Source organism: Triticum dicoccoides, chromosome 6A (genome assembly GCF_002162155.2).
Source record: "Triticum dicoccoides isolate Atlit2015 ecotype Zavitan chromosome 6A, WEW_v2.0, whole genome shotgun sequence".
NCBI lineage: Eukaryota > Viridiplantae > Streptophyta > Magnoliopsida > Poales > Poaceae > Triticum > Triticum dicoccoides.
The window spans coordinates 184,463,551-184,487,188 of NC_041390.1; positions in this window are offsets into that span (position 1 = coordinate 184,463,551).

Genomic DNA, 23,638 nt, shown 5'->3' on the forward strand with positions numbered 1-23,638 from the left:
TGTCCATCCAGAGGCACCGGACAACCTGCTGGGAGCGCTTCGCGGCGCTTCCATCGACGAGGAGCACATCACTATTATGAGTGCGGTGATCAAGAAGGTTCAGTCCGCCAAGAGCGGACTCACTGAAGCCTGTGCCAGCCTTCTAACAGGCTTTGAGGTAAGTACTTAAAATATATGAGAAATATTACCGCATAGACAGCAGCCCTGATGCTTTGTTTGGTGTTCACAAAGAAAAGCCGAATAGAGGATCAAATAATATCTGCAGGAGTCTAATATAAGTATGTCTATATGCGTATGTAGGCTTCGCAGCTGACCTCTGCCGCACTCTGTGGAGGTCGCCGCATTGAAGCAGGACCTCGAGGGGTCCGAGAAATAGCTCGGCCTTGCTAAGAGGCAGCTCGAGGAGAACAAAGTTAAGTAATACCTAGTCTATATATATATATATATATATATATATATATATATATATAAAAGATGTGGTTGCAAAATGACAGGATCATCATGAATTTCCCAGGGGCCACGACCGAAGTGGCAACCCTGAAGCAAGCGCTATCCGAGGCCGAAAACAAAGCGGCCCAGGAGCGCACTGAGCGGGAAAAGCAGGAGGCACGTGTGGGCGAGGTGCAGCAAGAGCTCGAAGCTCTCGTGGCGAAGCACGAGGCATTGGAGCTTGACTCGAAGACGCGAGAGTCTGAGCTTGCCGCAGCCCTTGAGAGCGCAAAGAATGCCAAGGCTGAAGCCCAAAAGGCCCTCTAGGAGATTGAGGCGATGAGGAAGATAGCGGCGAGTAAGGCATTCAATATGCAAAGCAAGGATGTGAAAGTAAATTACTTGTTACTTACCCGAGTCCGGAGCTCTCCAGGAGCATTTGTAGATTTGCCTCGCGGCGTGTCAAATGCCGCATAGTTTTACCAGGCCGAGGAGGGAAGCTCGACGGATAAGCTGTTCTGTTCTCAGTATACTAGGACCGAACACCCGATGCCTATGAGCGACCAGCTGAAGCAATTGGTCGAGCTGCACAAGGCGGCCGAACAGGCCATGAGGGGCCTTATAGCCCGGATGTGGCCTGGCGACGCCCTTCCCAATAGCTACTTCGGCCTAGTGAGGCGGCTTGTGGATGCCTGCCCACGGCTGGAAGTTATCAAGCGGTCCGTCTGCATCGAAGGTGCACGCCGGGATTTTGCCCGTGCGAAGGTGCATTGGGCCAAGATGGACGCCGTGAAGCTGGTGAAGGAGGGGCCACCGCGGGGCAAGGAGCATCGCCAGCCCGAAATGTATTATGAGGGTGTCCTGAAGGGTTCCCGTCTTGTAGCGAATGAGTGTGCGAAAGATGTAATATTTGAATGAACTTGCTCGTGTGATCCTGTATTATGAAAACTTGTTCATATGCGCTATGCAATGCTTGTTTGAATTTAAAATATTACCTTCTGTTCAGCTATTTATCAAATCTGAGAGATGGCTAGTCTTCGGCTTCTGCCCCCATGCCACGAGTGCTGGGGTGTTCGGGATAAACCTGAGCACTCTTGTTCCCATTTTTGGGTCCTTCGAGGGAGGTGCTTAGCACAATGAACAAGGCAATCGGACTATAATGCTTTATCACTCTCACTTAGCCATAGAATTCTATAATTTTAAATTTTGGCGAAGCCCCTAGTATTCGGAAGGCCGAACTCGGGGCGCTATACACGCATTAAGCCGAACAAGGCTGACTCCTCGCTCTAAGCGGCATAAGTCTTTAGGGACTCGAAACCTCTCGAACAGCGACCAGTCTATCGCCTTATCATGATAGTCAGTTTTAGCTTTCTCTACTGAGGTGCTTAGCCCAGCTCAATCGGGGCACAATCGCAGTAGTTCTCCTAGTGCTACCTTAGCCGATATAGCGGAACGTAAGGTACCAAAACATGGGAGCCGGGAAAACCCAACTATTGACCCAAGACATGATTCGGAGTTGATGCATATAATGCTATAAGTTCGGGGTGCCGCACTGTCGAAAGTGTTCGGACTTCTCACGCCGTAATAAGGGGTATACTTAAGCCCCTAGCGTATTAGCCGTACCAGAGTGTACGGGTGCTGGATGTCATGAATGAACATATATATGTATATAAAAAGGAAGACTAAAGAATGCGATAATAGTCTAGTGCTATGCATTGTTTATTCAAAAAGGTGCGTTAAAGCAAAATGATATAAGTAGTGCAATAAGCGAAAAGTAGGACTATTTGACATGTCCCCTCCAAGGGCAAGCTGAGCAGTGGTATTAAAGCAAGTATTTCACTCGTTATCGTAATCCACCTGGGAGTTCCGTGGTGCGACGTAGCTTTCTGCCTCCTTGGTTGCTGCATCATGTTTTCGGCAATCATACTGCCGGACAGGGTTTCCAAAGATTAAAGTCCTGAAGAAGAGAGAAAAATAACATGGCGGGAAGCCCCTAGTGCGGTTGAGCCACGTCTTGGGGCGTGCCGTAGTCGTGCCCCCCTCCCCACCTATGCCCATGGTATTTTCAATGCGTAATTATGTATGCGCGGCATGGATTTTGCCATTTGCCTGGTACTGGGGTGGGGGCCGCATTGCTATGCGATCTCGGAATGTGCCAGGCGGTCTTGTTGCTGATTACTCCGGGCGCGCTTGAAGGTGTCCGGGTCCTTAATCGCCGAACTAGTGCATTGCCTTAAGAGGCTGCTTTGCGCTTCTACTGCGAGGGCCGCAGTGTGCTCCTCCGTGTGGAGAGAGCGCTCTGTGTTTCCATTAACTGTGATGACCCCCCGAGGCCCTGGCATCTTGAGATTGAGGTATGCATAATGCGGTACCACATTGAATCTCGCGAAGGCGGTTCGCCCGAGCAGTGCATGATAGCCACTGTGGAACGGGACTATATCAAAGATTAACTCCTCGCTTCGGAAGTTATCCGGGGATCCGAAGACCACCTCCAGTGTGACTGAGCCTGTGCAATGGGCCTCTACACTTGGTAAGACGCCTTTGAAGGTCGTTTTTGTGGGTTTGATCCTTGAGGGGTCTATACCCATTTTGCACACTGTGTCCTGGTAAAGCAAGTTCGGGCTGCTGCCGCCATCCATAAGGACTCGAGTGAGGTGAAATCCGTCAATGATTGGGTCTAAGACCAGTGCGGCGAATCCGCCATGATGGATACTAGTGGGGTGGTCCCTGTGATCGAAAGTGATCAAACAAGAGGACCATGGGTTGAACTTTGGGGCGACTGGCTCCAACGCATATACGTCCCTCAGCGCACGCTTCTGCTCCCTCTTGGGGATGTGGGTTGCATATATCATGTTCACCATCCACACTTGTGGGGGGAACCTCTTCTGTCCTCCGGTGTTCGGCTGCTGGGGCTCCTCTTCGTCATCGCTATGTGACCCCTTCTCTTTGTTTTCGGCATTTAACTTGCCGGCCTGCTTGAACACCCAACAATCCCTGTTGGTGTGGTTGGCTGGCTTGTCGGGGGTGCCATGTATTTGGCATGAGCGATCGAGTATACGGTCCAAACTGGACGGGCCCTGAGTGCTTCTTTTGAATGGCTTTTTCCGCTGACCGGGTTTAGATCCTTTGGATCCGGCATTGACTGCCGTATCCTCGGTATTGTCGCTGTTAATGCGGCGCTTGTGTTTGTTGTGACGTGACCTTCCATTGCCATCCTTGGTATCCGAAGTACCATGGTTCTTTGATATGTTATTGATGCGAGCCAGCCAGCTGTCTTCTCCCGCACAAAAGCGGGTCATGAGTGTCGTGAGGGCTGCCATAGATTTCAGCTTTTCCTGGCCAAGGTGCCGGGCGAGCCACTCGTCATGGATGTTGTGCTTAAAAGCTGCTAAGGCCTCTGCATCTGGACAGTCGACGATTTGATTTTTCTTTGTTAGGAACCATGTCCAGAATTTCCTAGCTGATTCCTCTGGCTGCTGAATTATGTGGCTCAAGTCATCGGCATCTGGCGGTCACACATAAGTGCCCTGGAAGTAATCGAGGAATGCGGCTTCCAGATCTTCCCAGCAGCCAATGGACTCTGCTGGCAAGCTGTTGAGCCAATGCCGAGCTGGTCCTTTGAGCTTGAGTGGGAGGTATTTGATGGCGTGTAGATCATCACCGCGGGCCATGTGGATGTGCAGGAGGAAATCCTCGATCCATACCGCAGGATCTGTTGTGCCGTCATATGATTTGGTGATCCATTACTTCATCTGTGAAGCATAGGGGGTGTGCGGCGCCTCTGTACTGGGCTATATCGCGATGCAGCTCTAATGAGTCTTGCCCGCTGTGTTCGGCCCAGCCGGATTTACTTTTACTGTATCTGGCGTGACGTTTATCGTCTCGCATAGTGGCGCGCCCTCATGATCCGTAGATTGATCTTGCATGTTTTGCTTTGTACTCCAATACGTCTCGCAGGTCTGGCATGTTTCCCCGTGCCTTGTCATTTTTATTTGAGTGGCGTCGAGGTGCAGGCTGAGTTTTTGGCTGAAATGCCTCTCTATCGCGGCCACGAGGCGGCCGGTCAGCCGCATCATATGCTGGAGATGTAGGTTTGAGTGCTTCCTCCTCCAGTCGGGGTAGCAACCTACGCTTTGGGTAACTCTTGGAGGGGCGTTCGAGTTTATATTCCTCGGCCGCAAGGACTTCAGTCCATCTGTCAGCTAGCAAATCTTGATCAGCTTGAAGCTGATGTTGCTTTTTCTTAAGGCTATTTGCCGTGGCTATAAGCCGGCACTTGAAGCACTCTTGTTCGACGGGATCCTCTGGCACGACGAATTCATCATCGTCGAGGCTTGCCTCGTCTTTGGAGGGAGGCATGTAATTATCATCCTCCGCCTCTCCATCTGCTGCTCCCTCAGGAGGGCAGGCTTCTTCATCCTCTTGCACTAAATTTTGCTGGAGGGGATTGTTGTCGTCTTCGGCATTGTCCGGAGTGGTATTATCTCCTGTGCCGGTGTCACCGCTTTTGCTTTGGCAAGACTTAGAGCAGCGCCACTGACGTCGGCGCTTGGGTTGCTTCTTGGAGGGGTCATCCTCTGCTGTCTCATCGCCATTGCCTTCTTTGGGTGTGTCCACCATGTATATATCGTATGATGAGGTGGCTGTCCAGTGCCCTGTGGGCAGTGGTTCCTCTTCGTCTCTCGCATCGTCATCTATACCGTCGATGTCTTCGGAGTCGAAGTCGAGCATGTCGGTTAAGTCATCGACAGTGGCTACTAAGTGGGTGGTGGGTGGGCGGTGAATTTCTTCGTCATCCACATCCCAATCCTGCCGGACATAGTTCTTGCAAGACTCTCCTGACAAGGAGAGAGACCTTAATGACTTCAGTATGTCGCCAAAGGGCCAGTGCTGAAAATATCCGCAGAGGTAAACTCCATGATCGGCGCTCAATCGGATTCGATAGGCACGGACGCAGGCGGTTCGGAGTCCGTGGCCAGGGAGGAATCCGGGAGTTCGGCGTATACGGCTCTCCTAAAGGATAAGGTCGATACTCGGCTCGATCGCCGATGAGAGTGCGGCCTCCGTGGTGGGGTCTATCCACCTGTCCATGGATGGCGCAACTGGTTCCGAATTGAGGGTCAGAGCGGTTGCCGGTGCAATCTCCTGAACACTTTCTGATGGTAGAGCTAAATCATACTCATCGTGACCGTCCGACGCACAAGGAAGGGGCTCGAATCCATCGAAGATCAAGTCTTCGCAGATATCAGCTGTGTAGTTTAAGGTTCCAAACCTGACCTGGTGGCCAGGGGCGTAACTCTCGATCTGCTCCAGATGGCCAAGCGAGTTGGCCCGCAGTGCGAAGCTGCCGAACACAAAGATCTGTCCAGGGAGAAAAGTCTCACCCTGGACTGCATCGCAATCGATGAACATAGGAGCCATCAAGCCTAACGGCGACGACACAGAGGAACTCTCAATGAAAGCACCAATGTCGGTGTCAAAACCGGCAGATCTCGGGTAGGGGGTCCCGAATTGTGCGTCTAAGGTGGATGGTAATAGGAGGCAGGGGACACGATGTTTTACCCAGGTTCGGGCCCTCTTGATGGAGGTAAAACCCTACGTCCTGCTTGATTTATTCTTGATAATATGAGTAGTACAAGAGTTGATCTACCACGAGATCGGAGAGGCTAAACCCTAGAAGCTAGCCTATGTTATGATTGTATGTTGTCCTATGGACTAAAACCCTCCGGTTTATATAGACACCGGAGGGGGCTAGGGTTACTGAGGGAGTCCTGTATTAGGGGGTGTCCGGATGGTCGGACTATACCTTCAGCCGGACTCCTGGACTATGAAGATACAAGATTGAAGACTTCGTCCCGTGTCCAGAAGGGACTTTCCTTGGCGTGGAAGGCAAGCTTGGCGATACGGATATGTAGATCTCCTACCATTGTAACCGAATTTGTGTAACCCTAACCATCTCCGGTGTCTATATAAACCGGAGGGGTTTAGTCCGTAGGACGACATAGAGAACAACAATCATACCATAGGCTAGCTTCTAGGGTTTAGCCTCTCCAATCTCGTGGTAGATCTACTCTTGTACTACCCATATCATCAATATTAATCAAGCAGGACGTAGGGTTTTACCTCCATCAAGAGGGCCCGAACCTGGGAAAAACTTTGTGTCCCTTGCCTCCTGTTACCATCCGGCCTAGACGAATAGTTCGGGACCCCCTACCCGAGATCCGCCGGTTTTGACACCGACATTGGTGCTTTCATTGAGAGTTCCTCTGTGTCGTCGCCGTTAGGCTTGATGGCTCCTACAATCATCAATAGCGATGCAGTCCAGGGTGAGACCTTCCTCCCCGGACAGTTCTTCGTCTTTGGCGGCTTTGCACTACGGGCCAAATCACTTGGCCATCTGGAGCAGATCAAAAGCTATGCCCCTGGCCGTCAGGTCAGATTTGGAAGTTTAAACTACACGGCTGACATCCGCGGGGACTTGATCTTCGACGGATTCGAGCCACCGCCGAGCGCGCCGCACTGTCAGGACGAGCATGATCTAGCTCTGCCGCCGAACAGTGCCCTAGAGGCGGCACCCGCATCGGCTCTGACCCTTAATTCGGAGCTAACTGCGTCGATCGAGGATGGGTGGTTCGATGCCGCCTCGGGGGTGTGATCCCAATGGCGATCGAGCCGAACACCAGCCCCATGCTCCACGAGACTCGTGACTCCAAGGAGCCAGACTCCTCTCCGGACTCCGAATCGTCCGCGCCCCTGCCGATCGAATCCGATTGGGCGCCGATCATGGAGTTTACTGCCGCGGACATCTTGCAGCACTCGCCTTTCGGCGATATTTTGAAGACACTAAAGTCTCTCTCTTTATCAAGAGAGTCCTGGCCGGACTACGGTCAGCAAAGTTGGGATACGGACGATGAAGAAATTCAAATCCCACCCACCACCCACTTTGTAGCTACTGTCGATGATTTAACCGACATGCTCGACTTCGACTCCGAAGGCATCGATGGTATGGACGCCGATGCAGGAGATGATGAAGAACCAACGCCTATTGGGCCCTGGAAAGCCACCTCGTCGTATGACATATACATGGTGGACACCCCAAAAGAAGGAGATGGCGATGGAACAGCGGAGGATGACCCCTCCAAGAAACAGCCTAAGCGCCGGCGTCAGCGGCGCCGCTCCAAATCCCGCCAAAGCAAATACGGTGATTCCAGCACGGGAGATAATAATACTCCGGAGAGTGCCGAAGAAAACCACCTCCAGCAAGATTCAGCACAGGAGGATGAAGAAGCCAGCCCTCATGAGAGAGCGGCAGATAGAGAGGTCGAGGACGATAATTATATGCCTCCCTCCGAAGACGAGGCAAGCCTCGACGACGACGAATTCGTTGTGCCAGAGGATCCTGTCGAGCAAGAGCGTTTTCAACGCAGGCTTATGGCCATGGCAAGAAGCCTCAAGAAAAAACAGCAACAGCTTAGAGCTGATCAAGATTTGCTAGTCGACAGATGGAATGATGTCCTTGCGGCCGAAGAGCATAAACTCGAACGCCCCTCCAAGAGCTACCCAAAGCGCAGGGTGCTACCCCAATTAGAGGAGGAAGCACTTAAACCTACATCACCAGCACTTGATACGGCTGACCGGCCACCTCGTGGCTGCGACAGAGAGGCCTCTCGGCCCTCCACTCAAGCCACACCCCGTACCAAGGCACGGGAAAATGCGCCAGACCTGTGAGATATGATGGAGGACAAGGCAAGGCAAACAAGATCGATCTACGGATCACGTGGGAACCCCACGACTCGAGACGATAACCGTCATGCTGGACATAAATCCGGTAGGGCCGAACACAGTAGACAAAGCTCATTGGAGCTACGTCGTGATATAGCCCAGTACAGGGGCGCCGCACACCCACTATGCTTCACAGACGAAGTAATGGATCATCAAATCCCCGAGGGTTTCAAACCCTTAAACATCTAATCATATGATGGCACAACAGATCCTGCGGTATGGATCAAGGATTATCTCCTTCATATCCACATGGCCCGCGGTGATGATTTCCACGCCATCGAGTACCTCCCACTCAAGCTTAAAGGACCAGCTCAGCATTGGCTTAACAGCTTGCCAGCAGGATCAATCAGTTGTTGGGAGGACTTGGAAGCCACATTCCTCGACAATTTCCAGGGCACTTATGTGCGACCACCAGACGTCGATGACCTAAGCCACGTAATTCAGCAGCCAGAGGAATCGGCCAGGCAATTCTGGACATGGTTCCTAACAAAGAAAAATCAAATAGTCGACTGTTCGGACGCAGAGGCCCTAGAATCCTTCAAGCACAATATCCGTGACGAGTGGCTTGCCCGACACCTTGGACAGGAAAAGCCGAAATCTATGGCAGCACTCACGACACTCATGACCCACTTTTGCGCGGGAGAAGACAGCTGGCTTGCTTGTAGCAACAATATGACCAAGAGCCCTAGTAATTCGGATACCAGGGACAGTAGTGGTAGGCTGCGTCGCAACAAGCAAAAGCGCCGCATTAACGGCGACAACGCTGAGGATACGGCAGTTAATGCTGGATTCAGAGGCTATAAATCCGGTCAGCGGAAAAAGCCATTCAAAAGAAATCCTAGGGGCCCTTCCAGTTTGGACCAAATACTCGACCGCTTGTGCCAGACAAATGACACCCCCGAAAAGCCGGCCAATCACACCAACAGGGATTGTTTGGTGTTCAAGCAGGCAGGCAAGTTAAACGCCGAAAATACACACAAGGGGCTGCATAGCGATGACGACGAAGAGCCCCGGCCGTCGAACAACAGTGGGCGGAAGGGTTTTCCCCCACAAGTGCGGACGGTGAACATGATATACGCAACCCACATCCCCAAGAGGGAGGGAAGCGCGCGTTAAGGGACGTATACGCAGTAGAGCCAGTCACCCCAAAGTTCAACCCATGGTCCTCCTGCCCGATCACCTTTGATCGAAGGGACCATCCCACTAGCACCTGTCATGGCGGATTCGCCGCATTGGTTTTAGACCCAATTATTGACGGATTTCATCTCACTAGAGTCCTTATGGACGGTGGCAGCAGCCTGAACCTGCTTTACCAGGATACAATGCGGAAAATGGGCATAGATCCCTCGAGGATTAAGCCCACCAAAACGACCTTTAAAGGCATAATACCAGGTGTAGAGGCCAACTATACAGGCTCAGTCACACTTGAAGTGGTCTTTGGATCTCCGGATAATTTCCGAAGCGAGGAGTTAATCTTCGACATAGTCCCATTCCGCAGTGGCTATCACGCACTGCTCGGGCGAACCGGACTACACATACCTCAAGCTCAAGATGACAGGCCCTCGAGGAGTAATTACGGTCAATGGAAACACCAAACACTCCCTCCGAACGGAGGAGCACACGGCGGCCCTTGCAGCGGAAGTATAAAGCAGCCTCTCCAGGCAGTTCCTCAGCCGACCATTAAACGTCCAGACACTGTCAAGCGCGCCCGGAGTATCGTACAACAAGACCGCCTGGCACGTTCCGAGCAGGCGTAGCAATGCAGCCCCAACCCCAGCCCACGCAAACATGCGACACCAGTGCTTCGCATACATAATTACGCCCTAGCAATACCATGGGTACAGGGGGGAGGGGCACTGAGGGAGTCCTGGATTAGGGGGTGTTCGGATAGCCGGACTATACCTTCAGCCGGACTCCTGGACTATGAGGATACAAGATTGAAGACTTCGTCCCGTGTCTGAAAGGGACTTTCCTTGGCGTGAAGGCAAGCTTGGTGATACGGATGTTCAGATCTCCTACCATTGTAACCGACTCTATGTAACCCTAACCCTCTCCGGTGTCTATATAAACCGAAGGGTTTTAGTCCGTAGGACAACATACACATCAATAATCATACCATAGGCTAGCTTCTAGGGTTTAGCCTCTCTGATCTCGTGGTAGATCTACTCTTGTACTACCCATATCATCAATATTAATCAAGCAGGACGTAGGGTTTTACCTCCATCGAGAGGGCCCGAATCTGGGTAAAACATTTGTGTCCCTTGCCTCCTGTTACCATCCGTCCTAGACGCACAGTTCGGGACCCCCTACCCGAGATCCGCCGGTTTTGACACCGACATTGGTGCTTTAATTGAGAGTTCCTCTGTGCCGTCGCCGTCAGGCCCGATGGCTCCTACGATCATCAATGGCGATGCAGTCCAGGGTGAGACCTTCCTCCCCAGACAGATCTTTGTCTTTGGCGGCTTCGCACTGCGGGCCAATTCACTTGGCCATCTAGAGCAGATCGAAAGCTACGCTTCTAGCCGTCAGGTCAGATTCGGAAGTTTAAACTACACGGCGGACATTCGCGGGGACTTGATCTTCGATGGATTCGAACCACTGCTGTAACGCCCTCGATGCGGCTATATCTCCCACGTGTCGAAGCACGACTTAGAGGCATAACCGCATTGAAAGCAATGTCGCAAGTGAGGTAATCTTCACACAACCCATGTAATACATAAGGGAAAGAGATACATAGTTGGCTTACAATCGCCACTTCACACAATTACATGAATAAAGCATTACATCATCCAGATACAATCAAGGTCCGACTACGGAACCAAAATAAAAGAAGAACCCCAAATGCGACAAAGGTCCCCGATCGACCCCAACTGGGCTCCACTACTGATCAACTAAAACGAAACAGCACAAAGGGCAAGATCTTCATCGAGCTCCTCCTTGAGCTTGGTTGCGTCTCCTGCACGGTAACATAGGCACCTGCAAACTGGTTTTGGAAGTATCTGTGAGCCACAGGGACTCAGCAATCTCGCACCCGCGAGATCAAGACTATTTAAGCTTATAGGAAGGATGGAGTAATGAGGTGGAGCTGCAGCAAGCGACTAGCATATATGGTGGCTACAATCGCAAAAGAGACCGAGAAGAGAGGGCAAAGCGCGGTCGATAAAAGTATGATCAATAAGTGATCCTATAGCAACCTACGTCAAGCATAACTCCAACACCGTGTTCACTTCCCGGACTCCGCCGAGAAGAGACCATCACGGTTACACACGCGGTTGATGTATTTTAAATAAGGTCAACTTCGGGTTTTCTACAACCGGACGTTAACAAATTCCCATCTGCCCATAACCGCGGGCACGGCTTTCGAAAGTTCAATCCCTGCAGGGGAGTCCCAACTTAGCCCATGACAAGCTCTCACGGTCAACGAAGGAATAGACCTCCACCCGAGACATTCCGATCAGACTCGGTATCCCGGTACAACAAGACATTTCGACAGGGTAAAACTAAACCAGCAACACCGCCCGAATGTGCCGACAAATCCCGATAGGAGCTGCACATATCTCTTTCTCGGGGCACACTCAGATTGTCCTAGGTACGGGTAGGCCAGCCCAGAGTTGCCCCTGGTAGCCACCGGTAGCTGACAGGTAGACCAACACTCAGAGGAGCACTGGCCCGGGGGGTAAAATAATGATGACCCTCAGGAGCGCGACTCCCAAGGGAAAAGAAAAGGCTAGGTGGCAAATGGTAAAACCAATGTTGGGCATTGCTGGAGAAGCTTTACTTAAGGCGAACTGTCAAGGGGTTCCCATTATAGCCCAACCGCGTAAGGGACGCAAAATCCGGGAACATAACACCGATATGACGGAAACTAGGGCGGCAAGAGTGGAACAAAACACCAGGCATAAGGCCGAGCCTTCCACCCTTTACCAAGTATATAGATGCATTAATTAAGTAAGATATATTGTGATATCCCAACAAGTAAACATGTTCCAACAAGGAACAACATCTCCATGTTCCAACAAGGAACAAACTTCAATCTTCACCTGCAACTAACAACGCTATAAGAGGGGCTGAGCAAAGCGATAACATAGCCAATCAACGGTTTGCTAGGACATGGTGGGTTAGAGGTTGAACATGGCAATTTAGGTGGCTGACAAGCAAGTGGTAGGCATCGTAGCATTGGCATGGTAAAAGAGCGAGCAAACTAGCATAGCAAAGATAGTAGTGATTTCGAGGGTATGATCATCTTGCCTGAGATCCCGCAAGGAAGAAGAACGAGTCCATGAAGAAGACAAACGGACGAAGTTGAACGGATCCTCACAAACGCGACGTTATCGGAACCAACCCGAAGAAGCAATCACCGGAAAAGAAGCACACAACATAGTAAACACACAAGCATAAACAAGTCATGATGCACAAACAAGTATGATGCATGTCCGGTTTAATGAGGCATGGCATGGCAAAGTGCACAAGCAGTTCTACAAATTAAGTGGAGATCAATATGCAACGAGTTGCATATTGACGAAACACCACAACAAGTTATTTAGTTTGATCTCGTTTATGTACTCAACAATATTAAATGTTGGTTAACATGGCAAGAGGGTGAAGCAAAGTAAAACTACCTATCTAGTCAAGTTTAAATGAGGCCGGAAGCAACGAACAACAATTCCGGAAACTCCTCATGAGCATAAATTAGGTTTGGTACTGTTCTGCCCTAAACAATATTTTAGAGTTGTTTAACAAGAAAATAAAGTGCAACATGTTAATCTAGGCATTTTTCCACCCCATTTACATATAAAGTTTATTTAAAACCGAGCTACGGTTATTTAGTTATGAATTAAATCATTTTAACATGGCATAGGAGCAAATTAATGCAAACAACATTTTTAACATTTTAAACATAGATGAAAGTGGCATATTATTAATATACACAAATTTCTGAGCACTTTTCATATACAAAGTTTTTACAAAGGATGCACCGTTGATTAGTTATAAAATGCATGAAGCTAGGGGGTTATTCTGCAAAACTGCAAACTCTGGGAAATAGACAAATACGCAGCAGGAAAAAAAAACAACACTGGGCCAAATCTGGCTGGAGCAGGCCCAACAGAAAGGAAAAAAAAAGGAGGCGCTGGGGCCTCACCCATGGGCCAAGCCCAGGTCGGTGGAGGAGGCGGTGAGATCCAGCGGCTGGGCTTTAGAGCCGCGGTAGGGCGACGGGTCAACGGCGCGGGACGAGCGAAGCCTCTCTGCTCGATGCAGAGAGAGCAGAGGCCGGCGGCGCTCGATCTGGAGCAGGAGAAGCAGAGGCCGGCGAGGAGGGACTCCGGCGGGGCGGCGCAGGAGGTCTCCGGCGAGGCGGAGGATCCAGGCGGCGGGGAGCTCCCCAATGGCGCGCCCATCCATGGCGTCGGGAAGAACCTAGGGCGGTTCCATGGCTCGATCTGTTGCAAGCAGAGGAGACAGGTGAGGAACGAGGGGAAGTAGAGGAAGGGGAAGGAGTGCAGGGCGCGAGAGAGAGGCCTGGATGGACTACTCCGGCGACCGGCCGGCGAGGTCGGACGGTGGCCTGGGTCTGGGAGCAGAGGAGATGCTCGGGAAGGTTCGAGCGGCGCATGGAGCAGCTCCGGCGACGCGGGCGATGGAGGCTTCGGGCGGCCATGGCGTGAACGGGGCGAACGCGACCCGATCCGGCGGGGTCGAACGAGGCAGCGGTTGCGTCAGTTCCCTGTGAAGAAGAACAGGGAGGGAGCATCCGGTGAGAGAGGGAGATCAGAGAAGGATAAGAAAAAGGGAGGGGAAGGAAGAGGGAGGAGGAGCACGGGCCTGGGCGCTCGCGAGAGGAGGCGGAGCTCCTGCAGGTGCTGCTGCTCGTCGCCGGCGGGGCTGCGCGAGATGGAGGCGCACGGGAGAAGATGAGGTGAGAAGGAGCCAGGCAGCACTGCTGCTGCGGGATCGGGGCTCCCCTGCTCGAGCTCCTCGGGCACGTGCTCGCGCACGAGAGCAAGAGGAGGCTGGGCCTCGGGAACCGAGGAGGTGGCGGCTGGAGGATCTGGATCTCGGTGGGGGTTGGCCGGCTAGGGAAAACGAGGAAGGAGGGAGGCGCAGGTGGATGGCTGGATTTTTGGATCGGGGAGGATCCCGAGGAGGAAGGGACAAGAAGAGTGGCGGCGCTCGGGAGTGGGTGGATGGGACAAGATCCCTAAAATTTAGGGTTGGTCTTTATATAGCACAAGTGAATTTTGGATAGGGGTATTTGGTCCCTCCGATCTTAATCGGATGGTCTAGGAATAAATAGATAGGAAGTCCAAATAGAAAAACGGAGATGTTTCGTAGACGTTTGGAGATGATCCGGACACAGTGGTAACGGCTGTCCGAGTCGGGTCCGGGAAAACTTTCGGACGCGCGCGAGGAGGGCGGCGGGCTGACGAGAGAGGTTAGGTTGGACCTGGCGGTAGGTAGTGAGCTGTGCAGACGGTCTCGGGCTGAGAGAAGAGAAGAGAGGGAGGCCCGGCGACTGTTTCCGGAGACCGAAAACGTCCGACGTTAGACCGGCTATAATGCCGCTATAGTTTAACGGTTGGGCTATCAAACGAACTCCGAAAGCGATGAAACTTGGCACGCGGTCTACCTACACTATAATAAGACCGCACGTCAACTCTCATCCCATTCCGAGAACATTTTCCGGCCACTTATAAAATACTATTTCGGACATGCCGCGGGCGCGTGCAAGTGTGTCCGGGCTCAGAGCGGGCAACGGAAGGAACGGGGAGGCCGGGACGGATGCAAGTTTTAAAACATGATGATGCAATGCACATGATGACATGATGAATGCAACACGCAAGAAAAAGACAACGCAACAACATCGAATAACTGCATGACACCTGGCACATCGGTCTCGGGGCGCTACAACTGCCGAGCGCGCCGCACTGTCATGACGAGCATGATCTAACTCTGCCGCCGAACGGTGCCCTGGAGGCCGCACCCGCACCGGCTCCGACCCTTAGTTCGGAGTCAACCGCGCCGATCGAGGATGGGCGGTGGAACGCCACCTCGGGGGCAGCGATCCAAACGGCGATTGAGCCGAACACCAGCCCCGTACTCTGCGAGGCTCGTGACTCCAAGGAGACGGACTCCTCTCCGGACTCCGAACCCTTCGCGCCCCTACCAGTCGAATCCGATTGGGCGCCGATCATGGAGTTCATTGCCGTAGACATCTTTCAGCACTCGCCTTTCAGAGATATCCTGATGTCACTGAAGTCTCTCTCTTTATCAGGAGAGCCCTGGCCGGACTACAGTCAGCAAGGTTGGGGTACGGACGATGAAGAAATTCAAAACCCACCCACCACCCACTTTGTAGCCTCTGTCGACGACTTAACTGACATGCTCGACATCGACTCTGAAGACATCGACGGTATGGACCCCGATGAAGGAGATGATGAAAAACCAGCGCCTACTAGGCCCTGGAAAGCCACCTCGTCATATGACATATACATGGTGGACACCCCAAAAGAGGGAGAGGGCGATGGAACATGTGACACCCCAAAATTTTGACCTTGTTTTATTAACTAAAATTCTGCCAGGAAATTCACACTTTCATTTTATGGATTTTCCATTGATTTCAGAACCATTCTTTCTTGTTTATTATGGAGTTTTACCCCAAGTGACAACCTTTCAAATATATTATTGGACTTGTTTACCCTCTCAAGAAAGCATTCCTATTATCAGTGGAATTTGTTTGCACAAGCGTTTCTCTCTGAGCTTTATTCCTTAAAATGATTTTTCATTAGTTTTGGAGCTCTTTTTGAACTACAACCACTTGATAAATTTATTTAAAATTTTCACCAAAATTTGGAGTTGTCATGTGATGTTTTTAAATCACTTTTATGCAAAAATATATTCCATTCATTTAATATTTTGAGCTCTACAACAATTTTTCAAATCTGGTCCAGTGGGCAATTTTGCACTACAACCCATTTAAATATTCCTTTCTAGCTTCCACCAAAATGATGGGATGTTAATAGGAGTATATTATGCAACTTTATGCAAAAGCCCTTTTATGTTCTTTGAAAAAATTGAGTGAAACAACCTCTTTTTCATTCTGATCCATCTTGGTGGTTTGTACTGCAGCCCCTTTTTATCTTGTTCTTTTACCCATGATTCCTTTTCCTACTTATAGCCCATCCTGCTAAACCCTTAAGTCCAGGAGAGTGGACTCATTGGAGGATTTTAAGTTCATGCAATGGTGCCTTTCCCTTTCTGTCCAAAATCAATTTCCTCACAAATTTGAACTGACAAGTTTCTGCTTTTGACAAACTAACCTCACCACTCTCTTATTCATCCAAAGAGACTCTGATCTGGAGATTTGGGCCACCCCAAGAGTTTCCTAGGTGCCTTTGGCATTCTGTCAAACACCTGGTGTGCATGTACAGTTTTGGCATGATTTTGGTTTTGCACTGTGAGCTTGCCCCTCTGTACCTACTGGCATGTCCATTAATCTCCTAAGAGACCCTAGCCTAGACCTGCAAATCCCCAGCTCCACCCACGCCGCCTAGCATGCTCGGGCATTTCGCCGAACGCTTGGCGTGCACGTTCTGGGCGCGCCCAGAGCGCGTGTTTTGCATGTGCGTGCATGCGAGTCGTCGCGTCCCACTGCTAACGCCCCGCGCTCGCTCTGGCCCTTCCCCTCGCCCAGTCGACGCCCCGACCCATCCCCTTGCCGCAGAGCCGCCCCTGGAGCTCTACAGCGCCGCCGTCAGGTCGGCCGTGGCAACTAGCGGCCGGCCACAGCAGGCCCCGGCCATGGCAGCACTGCTCGAGCCTCCCCAGCGCGCCAGCTGCCCCTGGGACAACTCAATCTCATCCGCAAACGCGTCCGCTAGCGCTCGTCGCCGCCACGTCGCCCTGCCCCTACAGAATGACGGTCGCCGACGAGCTTATCCACGGTCGCCGCAGAACCGACCTTGGCCGCCTATAAAAGGGAACCCCGAGCTCGACTAAGCATTCAGGTGACCTCAAGCCACCTCTCTAGAGTTACCACGGCCAACAATCGATGGCGGGAAGCTTTCTTCCCCGTCTCCGATCAGTGTGGCCTCCGCCTCGTTCCGGTGCCGTGCGTCACAACCCGAGCCCCTCCCGTCCATCTAGCGCCACCACTTGACTCCCCTCAACCTCGCGGAGCTGCCCAACCCCTCAAACGCAACCCAGAGCCACCGCAACCCAGAACCCCAATTTCACCCGAAGCTTCCTCCGCCGCGGAGCTCGTCGCCGGCGATTCCCTCCACCCCCGCCGACCCAACGACCACCGGGAGGACCGCACTGGTCTTGCGGATCCATCCCGACCCTCTGGAGCCCGCAGGGAGCCGCCGTTGATCGTCGGAGCCTCGCCTCCGTTCGGGCAGAGGAAGAGGGGGGAGAGAGGACTGGTCAAACCTGACCAGTGGGCCCCCTGGATCCACTGTTAGCGACCCAGCCCCACCCGCGTGTTTTAAGTGAAAACGCAAACAGCCGAAAGTACGTCTCCCCTACTTTGAAAGCGTATTCTCGTCGAAACGTTTTCTTTTATGTGTTATTTTAAAAACAGAGTTTGACTGAAACTTTGGCTGGCTATATCTTTTTAAATAAAACTCCAATTGAATTAATTATTTTTCCTACCTCTCTCAAATTTCACCTAGTTTATTTTAAGATTTATTTCAAAAATAATTAGGACAACTTTTTGTACTGTTTTTGAAGTATGTGTTATTTGAATATTTTTGAAAATAGGAATTTGGAAGGGAGATATAACTTTCAAAAGTTTTGGAGGGCACCTCACCTCTCCACACCTTGAAGGCAAGCATTTCTGAACTCAGGCATAATATTATCGTGTGTTGTTTGATACAGTTACAACACCACTGTGACACGGAGTATCCGTTATGTGTTTATGACGATATGATCATACGCTTTGAGTGCAAAGATGAAATTTTTTGCTGTTGGCAATGGACATACTTGTGATAGAAATCACCCTCATATGCCTCTCATGCCTACCGGGAAGGATTCGGGAAAGTATCTGTCTTGGGTAGACACGAGCTTGTCCCTCGTCGAGACGGTTATGACTGGCGGGGCAGGGGGAGGTATGATGAGTGGTGGTTGTGTCTGATGGATGTGAAATGTTATGCTTGAGCTAATCATGTAGGAAATACTTAAGCCTCCTGAGTCAGCCGTAGATCGAGTCTTGTTCCAGTAACCCCCATACTTGTTTCGTGTTGCCACTTATCCCTGCCGTAGGTAGGGTACGGTTCAGTAAGTTGTCAACCCCTGTCTAGCACACACCGTACAGAGAGACCGCGATGAGGGTTCCATGGCCCTGGATTAAAGCCAGTCATCCGGTCCGGGGGCATGGGTGTTTTCGGTTGTAGCTGAAGGGGGTAGCTCCCCCAGTTTGCGCGTGGTATAAATTTTGTGATCCCATGCTAAGTCGAGGTTGGAGCCTCCCCACTTAGAGTTTTGCTTAACAGGTGTCAAGGGTGATTCCAGACACCGGTGAGTTTGGCTGGTGTGTGTGGTTAGGGTGTTTTCAATTAAAAGACCGTAGACGGAATTAGTCCCGATGGACTAAAGGAATCCATTACTCATGGGTAAAGAGTACACCCTCTGCAGAGATATTAAAGCTATTCGAATAGCCGTGTCCATGGTTAAGGACTACAGTCTGGGATGGGTCAAGTGTTGGTCTTAGTGTCGGTCTTCGGAGGAGAAACTACTAAACCAGAACATGGATCATAACTTGTGACATATGATGATTATGATTATTATTATTATGGACTAACCATTTATGTTATTTGAATTATTAAGTATCCCTGGGATGGTTCTACCTCCTGGGTACTCACTTTGATTATTGTTATATAAGCCCTTTATGTGGTGTCGCATAGACGCCCGACTGTGGCATGCTTGTCATTTCATTTACTTATAAGCCCTTTATGTGGTGTCGCACAGACGCCTGACTATGGCATGCTTGTTATTTTATTTACTTATAAGCCCTTTATGCGGTGTCGCACAGATGCCCGACTGTGGCATGCTTGATATTTTATCTACTTATAAGCCCTTTATGTGGTGTCGCTCAGACGCCTGACTGAGGCATGCTTCATATTATTATCCGTCGAGGCGTCGCTTCAGACACCCGATCGGTGCTCTGCATTTTTACACCCTGATTTCTTACTCATGTTTTATTTAAATGATCTACTTGCGTGCATCATGAGCCTTATTTCATAACTGTCGAAGTGATCATAGTATATTTTAAAGCACGATTATCAATGGCCATATTATACATGTGCTCTTAATGTTTGCGAGTACATTCAAACTACTCACTAGCTTGTCCCTGGCTATTGTCTTGGCCAGATTTCTTGCGTGGAAAGGAACGTTGCGATGACAGCCCCGGAACCTACGCAATGGAGATAGCGGCCTCGCGAAGATAGGAGTTATCCTGGTCAGCTGTTCCTGAGGGAAATAGAGTCCCATAGACGCTGATGATCCGCAAACCGCTTCCGCCATCAACCACTAGAAACCAATTGTTGTACCCATAGGCCAGAATGGTCTTGTACTACATATTTTGTAGTTTGCTTGGAGTTTCTGTAACAAGTTGGTGTCTCGTCAGCTAACAGTAATCCTGGGGCTGGTGAGCACAAGGGCCACTTTTGGGAAATTAATAACCCGAAAAAACTCGGTCCTGACAGAACAGTGGAGGATGACCCCTCCAAGAAACAGCCCAAGCGTCGACATCAGCGGCGCCGCTCAAAATACCGCCAACACAAAAACGGTGATTCCAGCACGGGAGATAATAATACTCCAGAGAGTGCCGAAGAAAACACCCTCGAGCAAGGTTTAGCACAGGAGGATGGAGAAACCAGCCCTCATGAGAGAGCGGCAGACAGAGAGGTCGAGGACGATAATTATATGCCTCCCTCCGAAGACGAGGCAAGCCTCGACGACGACGAATTCACCGTGCCAGAGGATCCCGTTTAGCAAAAGCGTTTCCAACGCAGGCTTATGGACACGGCAAGAAGCCTCAAGAAAAAACAGCGACAGCTCAGAGCTGATCAAGATTTGCTGGTTGACAGATGGACTGAAGTCCTTGCGGCCGAAGAGCATAAACTTGAACGCCCCTCCAAAAGTTACCCAAAGCGCAAGTTGCTATCCCAATTAGAGGAGGAAGCACTTGATGCGGCTGAACGGCCACCTCGTGGCCGCAACAGAGAGGCCTCCCGGCCCTCCACTCAAGCCGCACCCTGTATCAAGGCACGTGAATATGCGCCGGACTTACGAGACATGTTGCAGGACAAGGCAAGGCAAACACGATCGATCTATGGATCGCGTGGGCACCCCACGGCTCGAGAAGGAAACCGTCACGCTGGCCACAAATTCGGCAGGGCCGAACACAGTAGACAAAGCTCATTGGAGCTACGTCATGATATCGCCCAGTACAGTGGCGCCGCACACCCACTGTGCTTTACACACGAAATAATGGATCATCAAATCCCCGAGGGTTTCAAACCCGTAAACATCGAATCATATGATGGCACAATAGACCCTGCGGTATCGATCGAGGATTATCTCCTTCATATCCACATGGCCCGCGGCGACGATTTTCACGCCATCAAATACCTCCCACTCAAGCTTAAAGGACCAGCTCGGCATTGGCTCAGCAGCTTGCCAATAGGGTCAATCAGTTGTTGGGAGGACCTGGAAGCCGCATTCCTCGACAATTTCCAGGGCACTTATGTGCGAACCCCAGACGCTGATGACCTAAGTCACGTAATCCAGCAGCCGGAGGAATCGGCCAGACAATTTTGGACACGGTTCCTACCAAAGAAAAATCAAATAGTCGACTGTCCGGACGCTGAGGTCCTAGCAGCCTTCAGGCACAATATCCGTGATGTGTCGCTGGCCCGGCACCTCGGACAGGAAAAGCTGAAATCTATGGCAGCACTCACGACACTCATGACCCGCTTATGCGCGGGAGAAGACAGCTGGCTCACTCGTAGCAACAATATGACCAAGAACCCTGGTAGTTCGGACACCAGGGACATTAGTGGCAGGTCGTGTCGCAACAAGCAGAAGCGCCACATTAACGGCGACAATGCTGAGGATACGGCAGTTAATGCCAGATTCAGAGGCTCTAAATCCGGTCAGCGGAAGAAGCCATTCAAAAGGAATCCTAGGGGCCCGTCCAGCTTGGACCGAATACTCGACCGCTTGTGCCAAATACATGGCACTCCTGAAAAGCCGGCCAATCACACCAACAGGGTTTGTTGGGTGTTCAAGCAGGCAGGCAAGCTAAGCACCGACAATGAAGACAAGGGGCTGCATAGCGATGACGACGAGGAGCCCCGGCCGCCGAACAACAATGGACAGAAGGGTTTTCCCCCGCAAGTGCGGACGGTGAACATGATATACGCCACCCACGTCAAAAGGGAGCGGAAGCGCGTGTTAAGGGACGTATGCGCGGTAGAGCCAGTCGCCCCAAAGTTCAACCCATGGTCCTCCTGCCCGATCACCTTTGATCGAAGAGACCATCCCACTAGCATCCGTCATGGTGGATTTTCCGCATTGGTTCTAGACCCAATTATTGACGGATTTCATCTCACTAGAGTCCTCATGGACGGCGACAGCAGCCTGAACCTGCTTTACCAGGATACAGTGCGAAAAATGGGCATCGATCCCTCGAGGATTAAGCCCACCAAAACGACCTTTAAAGGCGTAATACCAGGTGTAGAGGCCAACTGTATAGGCTTAGTAACACCTGAAGTGGTCTTCGGATCCCCGGATAATTTCCGAAGCGAGGAATTGATCTTCGACATAGTCCCATTCCGTAGTGGCTATCATGCACTGCTCGGACGAACCGCATTCGCCAAATTCAACGCGGTACCGCACTATGCATACCTTAAGCTCAAGATGCCGGGACCTCGTGGAGTAATTACGGTCAATGGAAACACCGAACGCTCCCTCCGAACGGAGGAGCGCACGGTGGCCCTTGCAGCGGAAGTACAAAGCAGCCTCTCCAGGCAGTTCTCCAGTCCAGCCATTAAAAGTCCGGACACCGTCAAGCGCGCCCGGAGTAACCTACAACAAGACCGCCTGGCACGTTCCGAGCAGGCGTAGCAATGCGGCCCCAACCCCAACCCTCGCAAAAAGGCGACGCCAGTACTTCGCGTCCATAACTACGCTTTGGAAATACCATGGGCATAGGGGAGGGGAACCATCACGGCACGCCCAATACACGACTTAAACTGCACAAGGGCTGCCGATTTTTTACTTTTCTCTTACTTTCAGGACTCTACTCTTCAGAAGGCCTGTTCGGCAGTTCAATTGCCGCACAAACGATGCAAGGACCGGGGAAGCGGACAAGCCATGCCGCATTATGGAAATCCTAGGTGGTCTCTATCATGAGCAGTATACCTATTTCGCATACTATTCCGTAGCTTGCCCCTGGAGAAGCTTGCCCCAGGTGGTCCAACTTTTCGTTTATCGCATTACTTGTATCGTTCTGCTTTGATCGCAGCTATTTTTAAACAATGCATAGCTTTTGTCTATTTTTTGCATTGTCTTTTTATAAATAAATGTTCCTTAACGACATGTTGCACCCGCACAACTTGGTACGGCTAAAATACGCCAGGGGCTTTTAGCACCCCTCAATATGGTGTGAGAAGTCCAAACACTTTCACAAGTGCGGCACCCCGAACTTATAGCACTATATGCATCGTCTCCGAATCATGTCTTGGGTCAATAGTTGGGTTTGCCCGGCTCCTATGTTTTGGTGCCTTACGTTCCCCTATATCGGCTAAGGTAGCACTAGGAGAACCACTGCGAATGTGCCCCAGTTGAGCTGGGCCGAGCACCTCAGTGGAGAAAGCTAAAACTGACTGTCATGATGAAGCGAGAGTTGGTCGCTGTTCGAGAGGTTTTTTCGAGTCCCTAAAGACTTATGCCGCTTAGGGCGAGGAGTCGGCTCTGTCCGGCCAAGGCGTGGATAGCGCCCCGAACTCGGTCTTCCGAATACTAGGGGCTTCACCAAAATTTAAAATTATAGAATTCTATTGCAAAGTGAGAGTGTTCACGCATTATAGTCCGATTGCCTCGTTCGTTGGGCTGAGCGCCTCCCTCGAAGGACCCAAATATGGGAAAAAGAGCGCCCAGGTTTATCCCCGAACACCCCAGCACTAGCGGCAAGGGGGCAAAAGCCGACGACTCGCCATCTCTCAGTATTGATAAACAGCTGCACAGAAGGTAATATTTTAAATTCAAGCAGCATTGATCAGCGCATATGAACAAGTTTTCAGCGCACAGGACAAACACGAGCGAGTTTTACTCAAAAATTACATCCCTAGTACATTCATCCACCACAAGGAGGGCACCCTTCAGAACATCCCTATAGTAATTTTCGGGCTTGCGATGCTCTTTC